A 12,903-nucleotide genomic window follows, 5' to 3' on the forward strand; every position below is an offset into this window, starting at 1 on the left:
GGAGTTTGGAGACCCCTCAGCGCTGCCTCTTCTGGGACTAGAGACAGATGGGCTAGAAAGAATCAGGCTAAACTGTAGGGGCAGATATTCTGTGTCCTAATCCTTGCCTGGCTACTAATTGAGCATGCAGCCCAAGCCAACGCTTTCATTCCTGGGCCTCAGCTTGCTCATCTATAAAATGGGGATCCGTATTCGTTCTACCCACTTCACAAAATCAGCTACAAAGCACTTGCGAATGGGGGTTCAGAGTGAGGGTGGGATGGAGAGTGTGGGAGCCAGGGGACCCTCTGTCGGGATCTAAAAGCTTGCCTGTGACCAGCTCTGGGCTGGAATCTGCTCTTCTGAAACCCAGGTGGAGCCCAATGGTGAGCACTGGACCAAAGGGGCTTTTCTCCTCTCTCCCTCCACCCAGCCCAAGGGTGAAATCTGTTGCTTATTCCCAGTGGAATCCTCTTTTTCCATCTCCCATTCCCAAAAGCACCCCGTAAAACACCAAAAATAAACACTGTGCCTGGCTTTCATTTGGGAAGGGTTTGTCTGTCTCCTTTTATTACTTCTTACCACGACACACCAGCCTTTCATCTTTGCGTGCCCAGGTTGGGTGACCCTGAGAGGCAGGCCAAGGGGGGTGTGTCTGGGGCGCTTTGGTCAAATGAGGACTCAATTCTTAGAATGCTGGGGTAAGCACGGGGGCGCCTGGGCAAGGCAGCCAATGCTGAACAGATGAGGAGACCCGGAGCCTGGGTTTTGAAGGATGAGTAGAAGTTTATCTGGGAGAAAGATGAGGGAGAGCATTCCTAGCAGAGAGAACAGTATATGGGAAAAGATAGAGAGAGGAATGGAATGGAATGTTCTGGAAGGGAGTGGAAGTTCGGCGAGGCTAGATATTAGGATGCCCAAGGAAAGAGAGGCAGGAAGGGCTGCGTTGTACAGGCCTTGAATTCCAGGCTAAGGAGCCTGGACTTTATTTTGAGGGCCACGAGGAGCCGAGGAAGAATGTAAGAGGGGTGGGGACACTCCGGGACAGCTGGCCACCAGGGCCAGTCTTTGTGACAAGGTCACTTCTTGTGTCGGTGGAAGTTCAGGGGGCGTAGGGGTGGCAGGGTGACCCTTCTCCCCAAACTCGACTTCCCTGCCAGAGACCAGTCTTGAAAGAATCTCAAAGGAGCCTCCACATAAAATGACTCTCTTAAAAAGTCAACATTTCCGTGATTTTGTAGAAATTAATCAGGAACACATGCGTTCTATTTTTCATAAATTGCGAGGGATCAAAAGAGAAGGAAAAATCTCTCAGGGTAAAAGACGACATGAGATCCACCACCCGCTGAAACCATCCACGCCACTGCCGTGCAGCCCAAGGCCTTCCTTCCACCCGGCGTCCCCTGGTGCACCCCACGGCGTGGGGCGCGGAGGGTGCGCGCACGCACAGACGCAGCCCAGACTCCGGCCGAGGTGCTCCGGGTGGGAGGGAGCACCAGCCAGCTAGCGGCTGTGTGTGACCAGTGATGGGGGCGGAAACCTGGTGCTGGGGGGAGGGGGGGAAGCAGAGGAGGCCTCCAGCCCAGGGGACGGAGGGAACAGGAGAAGGGACATTGAGAGAACAGATTGGGGGTGGGGGCCGGGCAGGCAGATAAGGACTGCCTTGGATACACTGCTAAAGAGTCTGGATTGTCCCCTGCACTTTCCCCCACAGCTTTCTGAGGACCCAGCTGTGATGGGAAGAGCGCTGGAGCTTCTGGGGGACAGAAGCTCCGTTCAGCCTCCCTCTTCCAGTGGGACCTGTCCCAGACCTAGAACCTCAGTGTTCTCCTCTGTCAAATGGGTACAATTATGAGGCCCATCTGCCCCAGGGGAGCTGTGCAGAGCTGTGGACAGGCAGGCACTCGCTAGGGCCTCTGTCACCCTGGCCTCACCCTTGATAGCCTCGCCTGTCCTCTGTGGGGGCCACAGTCAGGGGCACAAGAAGTGAGGAAGTAGTTTCTCAGGCCTCCACCCTGCCAATGCCCTTTGTCCAAAGCCCAGGGGTTCCACAGCAAAGAAGAGGTTCCCGGGCCTCCTGGGGTCCCAACATCTCTGCATCCATCCAGGCTGGAGCCAGGCCAGGGAGCCTGCCCCAGACACAGAAACCCCTGTCCCTTGTTCTTCAGTCCCCAAGTCAAGGGCTTCCTTCCTGCCTGCCTCCCCCCACTACCCCGCCCTCCACCACCCCCCCACCCCTGAGCTGAGCAGCACCCAGCCTGCCCCGGCTGTGGGCGCTGTGCCAGCCCTGCAGGCGGGCGCTGAGATAATCCGGCTAGACGAGCTGCCACCTTGGCACGTCCTGGGGCGCCCGGGGCCGCGGGGAGCTTCAAAAGGAAAATGAGTGTCTCTTACCAGCAATTAGAGGAAATTATTTCGATAGAAATCTTGTTTTATATCTTCTCATCCTTGTTTTTCAATCCCCAGCCTTTGATTTCTTTCTTCTCCGGGGATTCTCAGAAAGAGGCTGAGAGCCTGGGCTGCGCACCGGGGCCTAATGAGCGCCAGGGCCCACCTGGAGTCGCAGTCTCGACCTTGCAGGCGGCTTCGAAGGGGCTGAGCTTCCGAGACCCAGCCCTAGGGTCTCCCAGTGCGGCTGGCAGCCCCTGGGCGGCCCAGGCCACACTCCCAGGTGGGCAGTCGTGGGTGGGCCCCTGGATGGCTGGCTTTTCTGCTGCCTGAGGCAGGTGGCTCTGGGTCCCAGGCCTGGCCAAAGTCATGGTGTCCAGGAGTGGGGGTGAACCCAGGGCGGGGAGGGGCCTAGAGGCCATCTGGGTGAAGGCCAACACCCCCTCACATCCGCATCCTTCAGCATCTCCCCAGTCCCTCGGAGAAGGTCCCAACTCTGCAGCCCGGGTTCAAAACCCCACAAAGTCAGGCCTGCCAGCTCCGCTAGTCTTGCTCCACCCCTCCACCACCCATCTCCCTCTGCAGCTGCCCAGGAGGCCTGCTGTGGCCTGGGGTCCCCTGCAACAGCCTGGGCCTGGAATCAACCGCCTTTTCTTTCTCTGCCTGGCCAGCCCCAGCACCTTCTTTGAGGTTCAGTCCTGTCTCACCACCTCTGAAATCCTGACCCAGAGAAAGTCCACCTCCCAGGATGTCTGGGGCCTCCACCCTCCACCCAGGCCTCTGCCCTGATCCCATCAAACTGTTCAAGGGCTGGCTGCCCTAGGAGCTCCTCGAATCCAGGGAGCAGGTTTGCTTCAGCCTTAAGTCCCTAAATGGGCTGCAGCCAGCTTCTGCTTGAATGGATGGGTTATGCTTAACCCATAGGATGGCCTGGAAGAGACACTGAGCTAGTTCCAGTCCTGGCCTTTACGGAGACTAGCTGCTTCTACTTCCTCCCTTGTAGTTCACCCACTCTTGGAATCTAGCCGTCATCTGCTGAGCAGGTGGAGAAGCCACCTTCAGGCACTCTGGTGGACAGCCCCAGCCAAAGTACCAGCCAACATCCAACATCAGCTGTCATTGAATGAGCCACTGGGATGTTCCAGCCCAGTCAAGAGCCCCCCTGGGTGGGCAGCCCAGGTGAACCTCACTTGCAGAAGAACCTCTGAGCTGAACACAGTCAATTCACAGGATCACACTTTACCAAGATCATTCCTGTTTTAAGCAACTGAGTTTTGGGGGCACTCTGTGGCAGCAATAGGTAACGAAAACATATAGTAGACCAGATGGGTATGCATGTCTAAGTATTTATCTACTATTTTTCAGAAGATTAACCATTCTACATTCTCAAACAGGAGTTGGAAAACTACAGAAAACAGCCAGCTGCCTGTTTTTGTTCCGCCTGCAAGGAAAGAATGGTTTGTTTTTTTTTACATTTTTAATGCTGGAAAATGAAAAGAAGAATATTATTCGGTGACCAGTACATGAAAGTCATATGAAATTCAAATTTCAGCCCATAAATAAAGTGTGACTGGAACACAGGCATGGTTCATTTGTCTGCATATCATCCATGGCTGTTTTTGCACGACAAGGGCCAACTTGTGTGGTGTGGCAGAGACCATATGGCGGCAGAGCCTAAAAGATTTACTGTCTGGCCCTTTACAGGAAGTTTACCAACCCCTGCTGTAGAACATTAAATATGCATCACCATTTTGAACTTAAAACACAGCATCAAAAGATTTCTATGTGTTTCTAAGCATTTATTTCCTTAGTCCGCTAAGTAAAAAAAAAAAAAAAAAAGTGGACTTTTGGGCTTATTTATTTATTTTAAAGCTTGAAGAAGTCTAAAAACGGTGAAAGAGTGTGTAAAAATTTAACAAATTATGGGTGGAATGCTGAGAAAGCATTCAAAGAAAGATCAAAATGAAACTTTCTGATGATGGGGAGGGACAGGGGATTTTGAAGAAAGAGATTAAAATTGAAAAGGGGGCCCAGCTGGATAGGGTCACCCCTTAAGGCCTTTGAAACATGCGGGCAGCCTCTCCTCCATCCCCTCCCCCCACCTGCCCCCAGCATCCTACCCTGGCCAGTGTTCCAAGACACACCTCTCTCTGGGAGGGTCACAACAGGCTGTGTCCCCCTCCTTGTCCCCAGCTTGCCTCCATGCCCTTCACTGGTGCCCCTGCGGGCCTTTGAGTCAGCCAGCAAACCTGCCCCCACAGTAACTCTTCAGCCATGAAGACTTCCGCCACCCACAGGCCAGCATTCACTCCCTTCTCTGAGCTTATCCCTCGAAGATTCCACTTGCCGGGTCATACTGTTGAGACCCACTTACTTGTCCTGCTTCTTGGGCTGGAAGCTCTCAAGGGCAAATGGCTGGATCCCAGGGGAGGCATCAGGGCCCAGCCGGTGAACAAAGGACCCTGCTGAGCCCTCACTGAGCGCTGAGGATCAGAAGCCCCAAGGATGCTAAAAAGGCCAGACAGTGTAGGTACCACCTCCCCACCCACAGCCTGCGGGGACCAGGATACAGAGAGAAAAGGGCCCTTCAAATGGCGAGCACATTCAGGGTCATACCTGCCCGACCCACCCTCGCCTGGCCTCTGGCAGGGCCTCAGGCTGGGCAGGAGCGGCCGTCAGAACCACCTCCCATTCACAAGCCGGGACTGACAACCGGGTTCTGGAGAACAAGAAGCCCATTCAGGGCGCAGGGCCGGGCGGGCCTGCTCTCAGGCGCATGATCTCAGCTCTCGGAAACCCAGCAGGCCTGCCAGCGGGCCTCGTAAAGCCTTTGATGACCCATGTGCAGGACACAAATCACAGGCCCCCAGGCCTCCAGGCCCGGCCAACACCTCGCTCCACGGACTCACATTCCAGTCCAGAACGGGGCACAGACGGGTGGGGCCACGGGCCGTGTAGCAGGCGGCAGTGCATCCACTCTGGACGCTAAGCCCAGGCCTCATTGGGGCCCAGGCCTCATTGGGGCCCAGCCCTGCCAAGTGCCCCGAGTGCCTGGCAGGGCAGCCCAGGCCCCCAGGCACTGCCCCCTGGGACATGGCAGCCCGTTTGCTGTTTGGCCGACTTTGACAAAGCTGACCGGTAACACCAGGCAGACACACACCACCCCGGACCAGTGGCCCCAAAACACTGAGCACAGCTCAGGGCTAGAGCTAAAGGGACTTTGGGTCTAGGTTTTTTCCCCTGTTGGCCACCAGCTCTCTGCAGGGGAGGGACCAGCCAAGGAGAGCAGTGGACTCCATCTTGGAGGGAATCTGCCAGAATTTCCGGGCCAGCAGCTTACGGGAGGCCCTACATTTCTGTGAGCTCACAGGGCCTGGCCCGGGAGCCAAATGCTCCCAGAAGAAATGGAACTCAGATGGCCCAAGAAGCCACAACCCTCGGCCCTCCTGGCGTGCCTACTTGGCCCCTACTTGCCTCCGGCTTCTCCCAGTGCCCACAGGGCAGGAGGCCAGGACGGGGCAGGCACACCAGTCCCTGAGCCCAGCCTCGTGAGCAGCAGCGGCTTGTGTCACCACCTCTCTGGACGGCAGCACAGCCTGACATCCATTCTTAGGAAGGAAGGCCAGGCCGCAGTGCCCATGCAGGTCCCCGAGCCCTAGCGGGCAGTGCCCGCACCCTCAGGCTAAGTGTCCAGCTCTGGCTGGAGGCCCAAGGCCCTGCCGTCTGACCCCGAGGGCCTCAGGGCCTGCCTCCCAACCACCCGGGAACTTGGCCGCTGCTGCCCCGGCCGCCCCTCCCCGGAAGCTCCTCCTGTTCTGGCAGGCCAGACCCAGTGGTGCCCAGGCTTCTGCCCCTGGCCCTGGCTGCTCCCTCTTCTGGGCCCCCCAGGACTCTGTGCAGCCCGTGCGTGGGCAGTTTCTGGCTGCACCCGCTGCTCCCTGGACACCGCTGCTCTGGAACAAAGACCGGGGTGAGCCAGCCCCGCCTCCCAGTCCCCGAGCACAGACTTGGCCAGGGGACCTGGTGGTTTGCAAAGTGCCTGATGCCTTCAGGAAGTCTCTGGTCAGCGGAAGGCAGTCTGACGACACCCACAAACGTAGAAAGATGGCGGCCTTGGAGGGCAGACGGCCCCTAGCGTCATTGGCTGTCGGATGGCTGTCTTAGCGTCTCTGAGTCTGTTTCCTCATCGGCAGGATGGGGATACTAGCACCCACCTTTTTCGTTTCAGCCCTTCTGGTAGGTGTGCATCTTATTGACACTTTAATGTGAATTTTCCTAATGAGGAATGATGTTGAGCATCTTATCTTTATTTACCATCTGGCTATTTTTTTTTTGGTCACCTACCTGGGTTTTTGGTAAATTGGGGGTTATCTTTCCATTATTAACATGTAGTATTTTTTTTAAAGTGCATTTGGGAGGTAACGTCTTTATCAAGATCTATTGTCCGTTATCACAGGGCTGTTGAGAGGTTCAGAGACATTGACCATGTGGAGCCCAAGGCACAGGGCCTGGCACCCAGCTGTTCAAAAAGTGTTAGTTCCTTTCCCTCCTCAGGCACCTGCCTCTCAGAGCCCATCTCTTTGCTTCATCCCTGGACCATCAAAAACAGCTCTCTGGGACTTCCCTGGAGGTCCAGTGGTGAAGAGTCCATGCTTGCACCACAGGGCAGATTCGGTCCCTGGTTGGGGAGCTGAGATAACACATGCAGCAGTGCAGCCAAAATAAACAAATACAAATAAAACACCCCCTCCTCTCCAACATTCACCTTTTCCCTGTTGTCTGCCTCAGGACCTGCCCCATTCCCATGCTTTGACAGTCCCAACCCTGAGCACTCTTTGGGAACCCCCAGGAAGCAGCCCAGAGGAGGAGTTAGACCCCCTGGGCAGGAAATGGGGAGAGCACTGGGCCCAGAGTCCTGAGACCTGGCTTCTAGGGTTTATTCTGCCACTTCCTGCCTGCATATCCAAAGGAAGTTTGCTTTTCCTCTCTGAGCCTCAGCTTTCTCATCTGTAAAATGGGCTCTCCTGCCTGCCTGGCCCATCTTCCGGGTGGTGGCAGTCCTAAACCTCAGAGTAGGGGTCCAAGTGCTTTGGAGACTCAGCAGCCCCTCAGCACTCAGGGACAGGGAGCTCACCCCCTCAGGTTTGCACAAAGACAGGCTCCTCCCAAGATCAGATGCACTCCCAAGATCGGGCGCACTCAGGGTGGTATGGCCGTAGACCCCCGAAGCTAGGAAAGATTGAAGGCAAAAGGAGAAGAGGGTGGCAGAGGATGAGATGGTTAGATAGCATCACTGATTCAATGGACACGAATCTGAGCAAACTCCAGGAGATAGTGAAGGATAGGGACGCCTGGGCTTCCGTTGTATCTCAGTTGGTAAAGAACTTGCTTGCAATGAAGGAGACCCAGGTTCTTTCCCTGGGTCGGGAAGATCCCCTGGAGAAGGAAATAGCAACCCACTCCAGTATTCTTGCCTGGAGAATCCCATGGACAGAGGAGCCTGGTGGGCTATAGTCCATGGGGTCTCAAGAGTCGGACACGACTTAGTGACTAAACCACCACCACAGGGCAGCCCGGCATGTGGCAATCCATGGGGTCACAGAGTCGGACATGACTCAGTGGCTGAACAACAGCAACAGGCCAGAGAACCCAGAGTGACCTCTACTCCTGTCCCAGAGTCCCCGAAACGAACCACCCGAGCTCAGGAGTTTCAGCCCGGCAGTTCCCAGCACTGATTCTCATTCGCGGTCTCACAAGGCACGCTGCATGTCTTAGCCTGTGGTGACAAGTAGGAGATGAAGACCCGGACTGCCTGGCTTCAAATCCTAGCTCTGCTACTTACGGCGCAGCCTAGGGCCAGGGTCTTACCCACTCTCAGGTCTCAGCTTCCCCATCTGTAAAAAGGGATAGAAGTAGGCTCCACTTCTCTCGGTTGTTGAGCTTTCAGCCAGAAACTAAGGTAAGGCAGCCTGGACTCACATGAAGGCTTGCCTGTTCCCAAATCGTGATTTTAACCTTGCATCCATGGCTGCCCCAAAGACACCAGCCCCAAAAGTCTTGGGGAAGACGGAGCGGGATGAGGCTGCTCAGCCGTCGGTAGATGGCGCTGTGGACCCATAAGGGCCGCCCTTGTAGCTGGAGTGCACGCTCACACACCAAGTCTTGCAGACTGTGTCCCCACCGGTGGCCAGATCCTACACCAGGTGCTACCCTCAGAGGGGGGTACCACTCGCCTTGTTTATCTGATGAGCAGTACAGGGCCCAGAGTGGTTAAGCCCTTGGCCCGAGGTCACACAGCCATAAGGAGCTGGGCTCTCCCACCCGACAGGCCCCAGTTGGGATTTTCAGCCCTGTCCTCTCGCCACGCGCCCCACCCTTTCAGGGGGCCTCTGGAGCTTGATGGGAACCAGGCGTCCCCTCTCCACCCCCACCATGGCTGGACATTCCAATGAAGCTGAAGCCTCCCGCTTTGAAGTCAGAGCTAAGCCCCAGATTACAGCGGCTCCAGGCTGGCCTGTCCCTCCCGGCCCCATCGCGGGTCCCACGCCACTGGCCTCCCCAGCCCAGTCCAGCGTCCTCGAGGTACTGAAAGGACTGGGGCCCAGAGACTGAAGGACCTGCTCAGCAAGACACAGCCCCCTTCCTGGACACCCTCTTCCTGCTCACCAAGGAGCCCCAAGCTGCCCATGACCTGCCACCAGCCCCAAATCCCGCCTCATGGCCCCCCCTCATCACCCGAGAGGCTGCATGTTAACAGGCCCCCCAGCTGTGCCCCACTGACACCCACGTGTCAGCACCTGTCACCCTAATAGCAGGTATTGGACAGGAGTTTGATGCTGACCATGCTCAGGCTTGTGAAAGGGGGGGAACAAACCTGGAAGTCTGGAGCTGGGAAGTGGGGAGCGCCCTCTGGGCCTTGGTGCCCTCATCTCTTCACCAAGGGTCCCACCTTCCGGCTCAGTCTGCCCTGGGGTCTGTGGTTTGGGTAGGGCCACACTGAAGCCAGGTGGGTGTGAAGGGGAGGGTTATCCCACTGTGCACCAGGCAGTGAGGCAGCTGATTTATGCACCCCTATCTTTCTGCCCTGAGGAGTGACTCAGGTTCTAAGAGCTAGCCAGCCCCAACCCTGCAGTGTAACTGTCTTCAGCTTGCATACCTCCAGCCACGGGTAGCTCACTCCCTACCAACACACCTGTTCCTGGGATGGTTCAGAAAGCCAGAGCCGCCCAGGGGGCTGGGTCCCTGTTGCTCCAAGACGCCTACCCGGTTTTGCCTTGCAGGACACCCGAGCCAGTTTCACCCTCTGCCCCGGCGCAGGGCCTGAAGATAAGGTTCCTCACCTGCCAGCACAGGCTCAAAGGACACTCCTCAACTCCCTCAACTCCCCATCCTGGCCTCCCCGCCTCCAGCTTCCCTTCGCCTTTGTCAAGGGAGACTTGAGGGCTGAATGTGTGAGACAGACAGGAGGCCCTGGAAGCTCTAGAAGCCCTAATGAACCCTCAGCCAGACTGAAATCTTGGCCCAGCCCAGGGCTCAGCTCACAGTGGGAATGGAGTAGTTTTCCCACCAAACAGACTCTGTGGCTTCTGGGGCACCTCCTCAGAACCTCACCGCCAGCCTTCCCACCCCTGAGGCCTAAAATTCCTTCAGGATGTTTCATTATTGCTCCAGGGTTGAGCATCCCTGGCTGAAGACAACATCAGCTCCCCTCAGCCCCTGCCCCAGCCACTTCCCAGCTGTGGAAAGGTGCAGAGTCACCCCCAGGGTTGCCACGGAGACACTGAGTGGTGACGGAGCGGCATCAGGCGGGGTCTCTCCAGCAGCCACCAGGCCCTGGAGGGCGCCCCCGCCCCCGCTCCCGCGGTCAGCAGAGGCTCCCAGGAGATTACCCACCCGCTGGCTCCAAGCCCCGGGTCCACCCTGGAAAGACCTTCAAAGGCCATTCTTGAGTGAAGGCCAGGAGGAATCTGCTCTCGGAGTCAATTTAGCCAGCCACACGGGTGGAAGGAATTTGCCGTTTCTCTTAACAGCGACCCCCTTGTGATTTATATGGGGGCCACTGTCCGAGGGCCCTGGGTAACGGATCACAGTGGAAAATGAAACGCCAAGATCCAGGCGTCTCACTGGGCTAATTACCCTCAATGAGACCCAGCTGGCTCAGGGAGCCGGCGGGTCGAGGGCAGGGCGGGATCCCTGCACCCAGCTCCCGGGGGACACGGAGGCCTGCCATGGCCTGGCCTGGGCTTGCTGCCCATCATCGTTCAGGCCACCAAGAGTTCCAGGAGAGCCAGTCTGGCCAGCTGATGAGACAGGTCCCCTTTGGGGATGGACACAGCTTCAGGGTTTGCTACTGCCCAAGAGGTGGTGATCCCTGAGACTCAGAGAGCCGCAGGGTCCCATTCTGCCTGGGTGGAGACTAAGGCCCAGACAGCTTAGGGCAGGTGCTGTGGAGCCTCGGGCCTGACTCTGGCCCAGCTGCAGGCCCCGGCCACAGCCTCTGGCTGATGGTACCTTCCTGGAGGCCCAGACCTCAGTGCTGGCCCCGGAAGCTGCCTCCAGAGGCTTTATGCAGCTCGAGATCAGCTCTCTGGCCTCCTGGAGTTGGTTAAATGTCTCCCAAGAGTCTGCTTTGTGCCAGCCCAGTGCAGGTTGCTGGGGGTACAGTGATGGGCAAAATCCGACCCCACCCCCAGGCTTCTAGCCCTCTGTGGGGGAAGACAAACACGCGTCCATCTCCCCAGTAGAAGTGCTTGGGGCCGTGAAAGTACACAGAAGGGCATCAGGGGCTGGGGATGTGGCATGAAAGCCAAAGGCTGAGTTTGGCTAACTGGGCACTTCACCAGTGGGAGAATGAGTAGGTATGTGTCCTAGGCAGCAGAAGCCACATGTGCAAAGGCACTGAGGTGGCAAGGAAGGGCGGGTACTCAAGGAACTGAATGAAGCTGTGCCGGGGAAGCACGGGGCCAAGGAGACCGAAGTGAAGGGGAAGGTGGGGGAGGCCACAGGTGGATCTTCTTTTTTAAAAAGTTATTTATTTATTTTTGGCTCTGCTGGGTCTTTGTTGCTGCACAGGCTTTTCTCCAGTGGTGGAGAACAGGCTCATCTCTATTTTGGGGTATGCAAGCTTCTCACTGAGCTGGCTTCTCTTGTTGCAGAGTGCGGGCTTTGGGCATGAGGGCTTCAGTGGATGCGGTGCGTGGGCTCAGTAATTGCAGTCCCGGGCTCTGGAGCAACAGCCGTGGTACATGGGCTTAGCTGCTCCACAGCATATGGGATCTTCCCGGACCCAGCATGGAACCCGTGTCCCCTGCACTGGCAGGCAGATTCTTTACCCCTGAGCCACCAGGGAAGCCCCACAAGTAGTTCTTATGCCTTTATTATTTTTTTTTAACATTTTTTACCAACAACTTATTTATTTGTTTGGCTGCGTCCAGTCCCCACGGTGGCATGCAGGACCTTTGCCGTGGCGTGAGGCCTTTCTCCAGTTGTGCAGCACAGGCTCCAGAGTGCGCAGGCTCAATAGTTGGCAGCCAATGGGCTTAGTTGCCCCCACGGCTCATGGGCTCTTAGGTCCCCGACCAGGGATTGAACCCATGTCCCCCACATGGAATGGCGGACTCTCAACCACTGGACCACTGGGAAAGTCCCCTCTAGTGTCTTTAAAAAGGTGTTTCCAGATATGACTGGGGAGGAATGAGTCCATTTGTCTCCGGCTTTCGGGAGCCTCAGGCCCTACCTCTGGAAGGGGCAGCTCTGTAGATCAGCCCAACGGCCTAGACCATGGGAGGACCTCAAGGAACCCATCAAGGGGTCATGGAGAGCCAAGCCAGGTGTCCCCTGGGAGCTAGATAGAGAGTTGTGGGGACTGAAGGCAGCTGGTGGTGGGCCCAGGTCAGGGGTGGCCAAGACCACCAATGACCCAAAGCTAGAGGGAGAGGGGGCCTGAGGAAGCAACATGTGAAAACGCCCAGGGAAGCAGAGACCAGGGCCTTGGGGCCACCAGCAGCCTCACAGCTGGTCCCTCCCACCTTCTTTGCCCTAAGCCACTGGAGCCCCCCATGTCTGTGGGTCCTCCACTTGAACGCCGGTGGAAGTTAGAGGTGCTACTAATCATCTCTGGGCCCTGGAACAGAGCGGGTGTAAGTGGACGGCTATCTGAAGGGTGGAGAAATGAATGAGCAAAGCAACGGCTCCCAGTCTCCCATCCTGAGCTGCGCGGAGCCCCTCTGGCCTCCCCAGTGGCCGCCCCGTGTCCTCATGGAGCCCGGCGGTGCAGGGCCCCCGCAGGCCTGCTATGACGGAGCAGGGCCGCTGTGCCTGCCAGGCTGGAGAGCAGGTGCCCAGGGCTCCCATTCCCTCCCAAAGCTTGGCTCTGACCTGCTTCCTGGGGACAAAAACAGGTCTGACGAGTTCCTCGGCAGGCAGTGGGGCAGCTGAGTCCTTGGTTTCCAGGAAAGTCAGACTCTTCGAGAGCAGAGGGAGCAAGGCCTGGTGGAGGGAGGGCGCTTTCCGGAATGTTCCTCCCCCTCCAGCTGG

Source organism: Bos grunniens, chromosome 25 (genome assembly GCF_055505025.1).
Source record: "Bos grunniens cultivar Pamir isolate PY7600 chromosome 25, Bosgru_T2T1.0, whole genome shotgun sequence".
In the NCBI taxonomy this organism is placed as follows: Eukaryota; Metazoa; Chordata; class Mammalia; order Artiodactyla; family Bovidae; genus Bos; species Bos grunniens.